Genomic DNA, 8284 nt, shown 5'->3' on the forward strand with positions numbered 1-8284 from the left:
ATGATTCTTTTCTTGCAATATGTTGGTCACACATAGATCTCCTTGATAGCTTTTTAAATTATTAATGTCTGTTGATTAATGAAAGTTCATTTTCTTGTCATCTAATAGATCGAGTTTTTTTTTATTAATGCATTTTTGCATTTGCTTAGAAAGTACTTCCTAGAGAAGTATATATTTTAAAAAGATGCTTAATTCTTCCAGCAACAATAAATAGCAACTCAAAGGAAATGTTATTTACTAGGGAAGCTAATTAGGGACTCACACCCTAGATTTTTATCGGGGGCAGTTATGCAGTCGCCCTCTGCCGAGCTTTTTTTTTTTTTTTTTACTCTTTTTTTTTTAAATTAATTTATTTACTTTTTAAATACATTTGTCTCTGCCTTCCCCCCACCTCTTTCCCTTGCCCCCTCCCACCTTCCCTCCCTCAGCTCTTCCCCTTTGGTTTTGTCCATGAGTCCTTGCTATATGTTCCTTGACTTTCCCCTTCCCTTCCCTTTCCCTGCCCCCCCCTTCCCTCTTGTCTCTGTTGATTTCTTTTCCTTTCAGTGTTGCTGGTCATATTTTCCTTGCTTCTTTGCATTGTTGGTTAGGTTCCGCTTATAGGTGAGATCATATGGTATCTGTCTTTCGCCCCCTGGCTTATTTCGCTTAGCATGATGCTCTCCAGTTCCTTCCATGCTGTCGCAAAGTTTAGTACTTCTTTTTTTCTTTCTGCTGCGTAGTATTCAAACTCCAGGCTCCCGCAGAAAAGCAGGTGCTCCACCTATGGCCCTCGGGTCATGCCTGGAGGCACAGGAAGCCATTCTTGTCACAGGATGGCGGGCAGCCTCCCCAAAAGCAAATTCCCCCGGTAGCAGCCAAAGCCCAACCTGACAGGCATGCCTTTAAGATAGCAGTCTCAGGCCTACTGTGTTCATTGTGTTTGCGGGGGTGGCACCTTTGGTCTTTATCAACTTAATAAATTATAATAATTTTTAAAATTTACCCTTCTTCTTCATGTGCTTGTGCTCACACCTCATCTCTACTTGGAAGTGTCTGTCTTTCCTTCGATGTTAGGCTCGTTGCCTGCCCTGGAGCTTCGGCTCTCTGACTGCGTCAGTTAGAAACTGGCAGGTTATCTGACTTTCTTATAGTTACAGTCGAAGTGATGCTGTTCCCAGCTTTCTACACCCTAAACTGAATCCAGAAGCCACAACGGATTTTTAAATTTCTAATACATTTTTATTTTTAAAATGTTACCTGTCAAATACTGATTTTTAACTTTTCAAATGCCCCATATTCAGGGATTAAAACTTGAATAGTATTAATTCATTGAAACTTAACTTACGTCTCAATAGGTGAGCGATTTTTGAAATGTGTATGGATACATTTTAACTGCTCGATCCAGAGGGCCCTATGCCAATGAACCCAGTACTTGTTTTGTTCACAACATTTCTATCATTTGCATTTATAGAAAGGTTATGTTAACAAAACTAATAACCGTATTAGTTATTAACATTAAAGTTATTAATGTTGAATAGACAATGCTGATGTTCACAGTAATTGTGATATGGTAATATCAAAAAGTAACGTTTGGTCAGTCCTCATTTGTGGATTTTATGCTTCAACTTGCCGCCTCAACAAGGCAGTGCTCTGTGTTCTCGTTTCAGTTGTCATGCCATCGACAAGCATCATTTCTCTTTTTGTCTGCCTCATGCTGTTAAGCAGAAATAGGCAAGTTTAGAAATTGTTCGGATGACGTAATCAATCTGGGGGCTCGCAGGAACCTAACCGTGTATTTCCCCCAGGAACACCGTTTCAGCGCTCGCCAACTCGGCGCTTGCTGTCACTTTATAGAACACAGCACGTGTAATGAAAATGGATGGCACATTTGTAAAATAGTCCATTATAATGGTTGACTTATCAATGCGAACGCGCTGAAGGAAGTGGCCAGGCCCTGGCCCCAGGTTGCTCTTGAGCCAGACGACTAGAGGAAGGTGCCAGTGAGTGTCATTTTCAGAGAACTTTCTTACCTCCTGAACCAAGGATATTTCAACAACTAAGAATTAACCCTACTACCTCAAAGTCATCTAATATTCAAAGCTCCGTGTTCAAAGTTGTGCCAAATATATCTTTCTTAATGATATTTTTAATAGTTAATAAGATGTGTATATATTCCATGTTTTATAAGTATATATGTTTTTATATACATATCAAGTTATACACACACACAAACACACACGCATACACAGAAGCTACTCCACTAAGTCCCATTATTGCTTTTAGTGGGAAAAAGGTATTTAGAAACTACTTTCTAGAGTGTCAGTTGTGCTCCCTATTTTCTTGCTGTTCTGTTATTTTAGAACTTTCATGAACCAAAAAAAAAGTTTCTAACATTATCACAATTGCTCATTTTAATATAATTTAAATTTATGAATATGACTAATACAACTTTCAATAACAACTTATGAAAATTAAGGTTTCTTTGCAGCGCGTTTTGTCATTGGAGTACATCCCACTGAAGATGTACAAAGTACTGTATTCTAAACCATTTGGAGTGTTTCTTTTCCTCTATTTGATTTCATTACTTTAAGTTCGTTTCCATTTCTTTCAGTTTCATCTGTCGTTCTTTTCTTCTGATTTGATTTTATTTTATTGAAAATATAAAGCACAGATTTCGAAATTAAAGCATTTAGACTTCAAAATTATAACCGTAGGCAGTCCACGGAGATGTAATGCCCCATTCACGCCATCTCTGCTCCCTCCGCTCCCCTGCGTTTCATAGTTTAGTTTCGTTAGTTGCTGCCTTAGCCTTCCAGGGTCCTTATTTCTAAATATGTATATGAATTTGAAGAAAACTCTGAATACAAATACATACTTACCACCTTTTAAAAATATTGTATTATTTAATTAATCTATAACTTGCTTTTGGACTCATGCACATATTTTTTTTCATTTTTATCATGTTTTCTACTATGTTTATAATGTTCTTTGCAGTTGAGTTACTGAGTTTTTAAAATGAATCTGGTCTTCAAGTTGCAGCTAAAAAGGCATTTCTACATTACAGTGATGAAAGAATTTACTTTTCCTGCTCGTGTATATAGTATATGATATGTTTGGAATATAGCTTGGCTTACAGTGTGAGGTATGATGAATTCTGTTGTACCTTTTTGCAAAATAGCTATCCAGCTATCATCACTATTTATTAAACTGCTCATCATCCTGCACCAGTTTAATAAGCTGATGTCTTAATAAAGAAATCATAAAGTCACAAACCTCAGAATGAAAACACATATTTCATGGGAGGACGCTTAACCTGGATTTCAAGAAAGAATTTGAGAGTTTTTTAAAAAAATGTTTATATCATGTCTATAAACTTTATAATTTAATACAACTCATAATGACTGAGGGTTTCTAAAAATTCTATTTCTGATCATGTGCTTGAGAACAATTCTCTAAGAGAATGAAATGTGACATAGTCACTGAAGAAGGAAATCTCTGATATGCAACTTAATTCTATAAAAGTAGAAGATAGGAAGAACCCATTTTATTATTTAGACCATGTGCCTTTTTTTCTAGAAGGTGTCAGTAAAAAAAAAAACACACAACTATGTTGCCTTCATAGACTCTGATGGACATACAGAACATGGTACGGAGGGAGTTATAGGTCCTGATACATGAGAAAGTAAGCGGGAAATCACCTAACCATTTTAAATTAGATAAAAGTTCCAGGCCAAAGAATTTATATTCTTTATAATGTTAAAACAATTTGTATGTGTGCTATCACAGGGAACATTGCAGGAGCCATTTCGTACATTATGACTAAGGAAGAAAACATTTGAGAGGTGGTTAAGCACTAAAGGAGGGTCACCCTGTGTGTCTCTCTCTGCACAAGGCAACCTAGCTCTTATTTATATGGGGAGCTAAGACAGACAAGAATTGACTCAGGGTCCTTGCTTGTGGAAGCTACGTAATTAAAATAGGTGTGCCAGAAATGCATAAGTCCGTGTCAGCTTTTTAATTTTTAAAAAATGACAATGAATGACATTTTTAAAGAGAAATAAGCTTCTATGAATAGGCTCCACAAGGTGCCAAATCATAGATAATAAAACACTAAAATTGAAAAATACAATTAAGCTAAACAATTGATTAATTAAAGAGCTTACAACTTTCATCAAATTATGAAATGAGAAAAAAAATCCTGTAGACGGTCAAGTAATTTGACAATGTTTGAATGAAAAAAGCCTACAAAGCTCAATAATAGTCAAAATTTTTTATCTGAAATAAAATATTATTCTTCACAACATAATTTAGTGAAAGACTTAAAGAGATAAACGCACAGCAAATAAGACTAATCATACGCTTACAAAGCTCAGAAAGGTTGACTTCCATATTCCATATAAAGCAATCCTATTTCTAATCTGAATGTGAATTTAGGGAAAGAAGATGATTTTCTTCTTTAGAAAGTATAACAAAAAGCCATTTATTTCAGATAATGTTAGAATCATTATCTGACACATAGTACGTAAAAATGAACTCAAAATGGATTAAAGACTGGAACATGAGTCCTAGAAAAATAGGCAGTGAGCTCCTTGACGTCAGCCTTGGTGATGATTTTTTTATTTTATACCAAAAGCAAAGGCAACACAAGGAAAAATAACCAGTGGGCCTACATTAGACTCAAAAGTTTCCACACAGAAAAAGAAACCATCCAAAAAAAAAAATCAAAAGGCAACCTACTACATGGGAAAAAGTACTTGCAATCCTATGTCTTATATGGGGCTAAGATCCTATATATATATATATATATATATATATATATATACCTCATAAAACTAAATAGCAAAACAACACCTGATTTAAAAATGGGCCAAAAAGACAGATAGCAAGTAAATAAATAAAAAGGTATTTGGTGTCACTAATCAGCAGGGAAATGCAAATCGAAACCACAATGAAATATCACCTCACGCCTGTTAGAATGGCTATGATCAAAAAGACAAAAAAAAAACCCAAAACCATGACTGGCAAGAATATGGAGAAGAGAGAGTCCTTGTGCGCTGGTGGGATGAATGTAAATTGATATAACCTCTAAGGAAAACAGTATGAAGTTTCCAAAAAAAATTAGAAATAGGACTACCGTGCGAACCAGCATTTCTACTTCCAGGTATTTACTCAAAGGAAACAAAAGCACTCACTCAAAAAGATATATGAACTCCCTTTTTAATTACCTCAATATTCACAATTGCCAAGTGATGAAAACAACTTAAGAATCTGTCAATATTTAACGAAGGGATTGGGAGGATTTTATACACAGTGGAAGATTATGCAGATGTGAGAAAGACGGAAATCCAGACATTTACAACAACGTGGATGGACCTGGAGAGCATTATGCTAATTAAGTAAAATAAGCCAGAGAAAGACAAGTACCATATGATCTCACTTATATGTGGAATCTAAAAATAAATACAAACAAAAAAATGAATTCCTAGATAGAGTGTATGATTAGCGGCCAAGGGAGGTCAGGGGAGAAGGATGGGGAAAATAGATGAAGTTGGTCAAAGATAAAAACTGCCAGCTATAAAATAAATAAGTCACGGGAATGCAATGTACAGCATGGTCACTACAGTCAATGCTGAGTTGTTTATTTGAAAGTTGCTAAGAGTAGATCTTAAAAATTCTTATGATAGAAAAGCATGTGGTAATTATGTTAGGATATGGATGTTAACTAAACTTATTGCGATGGTCATTTCACAATATATACAAATAGTGAGTCATTATTTTGTAGACCTGAAACCAATAATGCTCAATAAAAATCAGTAGAGAAACCAAAACACTTTCAAAAACGTAAACAGAAATGTTTGTTTCTAACAAAATCTGTTTGAAAACGAATAAATTAATTATCCAATTAATTAATAAAAAGTGATGACAGGAAATCAAAGTAAAGCAAAACATTTGGAAATACATTCTATTTTAATAAATTTGTAGAATCAATGTTTGTAAAATGGCACGTTTCCTCCAGCTCATCTGTACATTCACCACAGATGCAATGCAAATCCTAACCAGCATTTTGTTAGAATCTGTGTAGGGTTTTGGTAGATATCAACAAATTAATCCTAAAATTTCTATGTAAATTATTGGAACTAGACTAACAAGAATGATTTTATTCAAATAGCACGAAGTTAGAAAATGCAGTTTTTTTAATCATTTACTGTAAATTAGAGTAATCAGGATAATGTAGTATTTGTGAAAGTGTAGACTTTCAGGAAAAAAGAATACAAAAGTACATATATCTATGCATATGTAAAATAGTCAATTGATTTTTCTACAAAGTTCAAAAAATAACTTAATAGAGAAAGGAGAGTCAAATTAACTCAAAATGGATCACAGACCTAAATATACTACTAAAAAAATATATTTTGTGGCGAAATAAGCCAGGGGGCAAAAGACAAATACCATATGATCTCACCTATAAGCAGAACCTAACCAACAATGGAAAGATGCAAGGAAAATACGACCAGCAACACTGAAAGGAAAAGAAATCAACAGAGACAAGAGGGAAGGGGGCCAGGGAAAGGGAAGGGAAGGGGAAAGTCAAGGAACATATAGCAAGGACTCATGGACAAAACCAAAGGGGAAGAGCTGAGGGAGGGAAGGTGGGAGGGGGCAAGGGAAAGAGGTGGAGGGGAGGCAGAGACAAATGTATTTAAAAAGTAAATAAATTTAAAAAAAAATAAAATTGCATATATAACATTTCAAAAAATATATATTTTGATCTTTAGATGAAAAATACAGAAAAAATTTGGTTCAGGTAAAGATGTCTAGATATGACAAATCATTTTTCAAAAAAATCTAATAGATTGGACATGATAAAAAATTTTAATCTCTGCTCTTCTGAAAAGTATATGCATTTAAATAAATGATAAACAACAACCCACACTGAAGGAAAATGAATACATATTATTCAAATTATTTTTTTATTTTTGCACTAAATACGATCCCAAGTTGCATTCCAGAATATAAACACATGTATGTACACCCAATTCTACAGCTGCCAGGAGTCTTGCACATGGAAACAGCCCACGGAAACATGCCATGGAAACATGCCACACCAGTACACATTTGCTGAGCATTAGCTACAAGTCCACATTTATCAGACTTTCTTTGGATTAATCCTGAACAATGGATACATATTGCTAAAGGAGATGTCCACAAAAAAATAATTAAATATGGTCTTTTATAACATCTTAAACTATAATAATGCATTTATATGTTATAATATGCTAAATATGTTCACATTTCCCAAAAGTGTATGTCATTTTTAGATCCCGACGTATACCTGCTATGGCTGTTCAGAAATAATCTACTTCACTTATTTCAGTTTTATTGGCTATCTTTTTAGGAAGGTTAGTTTGTTGCATGAAAAACTTCTGAATAAGTGAAACAGTCTCATCTTTGATCAGGCTGCAGTTGGCAGTTTGTTAAAAACATCTGCCTTCAATTTCTGAAGAAAATTATTTGCAGAGCAGAAGCCATAAAAGTGAATATGGTGACACCAAAATAATTATTTCAGAATAATTACAGGTATTCTTTTTTTGTCATTTATATTTTAACTTCATCACATGTTTCTCATTGACAATATAGTAAATTAGAAATAATTGTCACAAGCTTTCACCAAATCATGTAGTTAGCTATGCTCAAAAGGGATTTAATTATTTTCTAAGGCAAATTCCAGATCATAAAACTTGGATCCAGGCCATTTGTATATTTAATTAATAAACTGTAACATGCACACTATTTTTTTCCATTAAAAAATGAGCACTATAATACTGATCACTGCTTAGTGTGCATTCCTGCCAAGTATAATCACAGAGAAATCTTTGGGATGAAAAATGAATGTAAGCAAACATGAGAACTCAATGGAAATAATAAAAACAGATTTGGACTAGATATGTTTCCACTTGTTTCTTATAGATCCCTTGCTGAAAATAATCAGAATCAAATAAAAACTAATTCTAAATGACAAAATCATGGACAATCAGACACATATTTAAAAACCTCTATGCAATTTAACTAAATTTACCAGCCATAAAAAATGAAGGAAACGCTGCCATTTGCAACAACATGGAGGAAACTGTAGTGCAAAATGCCAGGCAGATTCTCAAAGACAGAGACAGGCAAATATTCAAATACTGTATGGTATCACTTACATGTGAAATCTTAAAAAAAATTAAAAGCAGATTTCATAGAAACAGAATAGAATACTGGTTACCTGTGGATGAGGCGTGGGATGGGAAAAGGGTTTTGT

This window comes from Pteronotus mesoamericanus, unplaced genomic scaffold, assembly GCF_021234165.1.
Source record: "Pteronotus mesoamericanus isolate MK-2021 breed Mesoamerican mustached bat unplaced genomic scaffold, CSHL_Meso_final scaffold_85, whole genome shotgun sequence".
NCBI classification, from domain to species: Eukaryota; Metazoa; Chordata; class Mammalia; order Chiroptera; family Mormoopidae; genus Pteronotus; species Pteronotus mesoamericanus.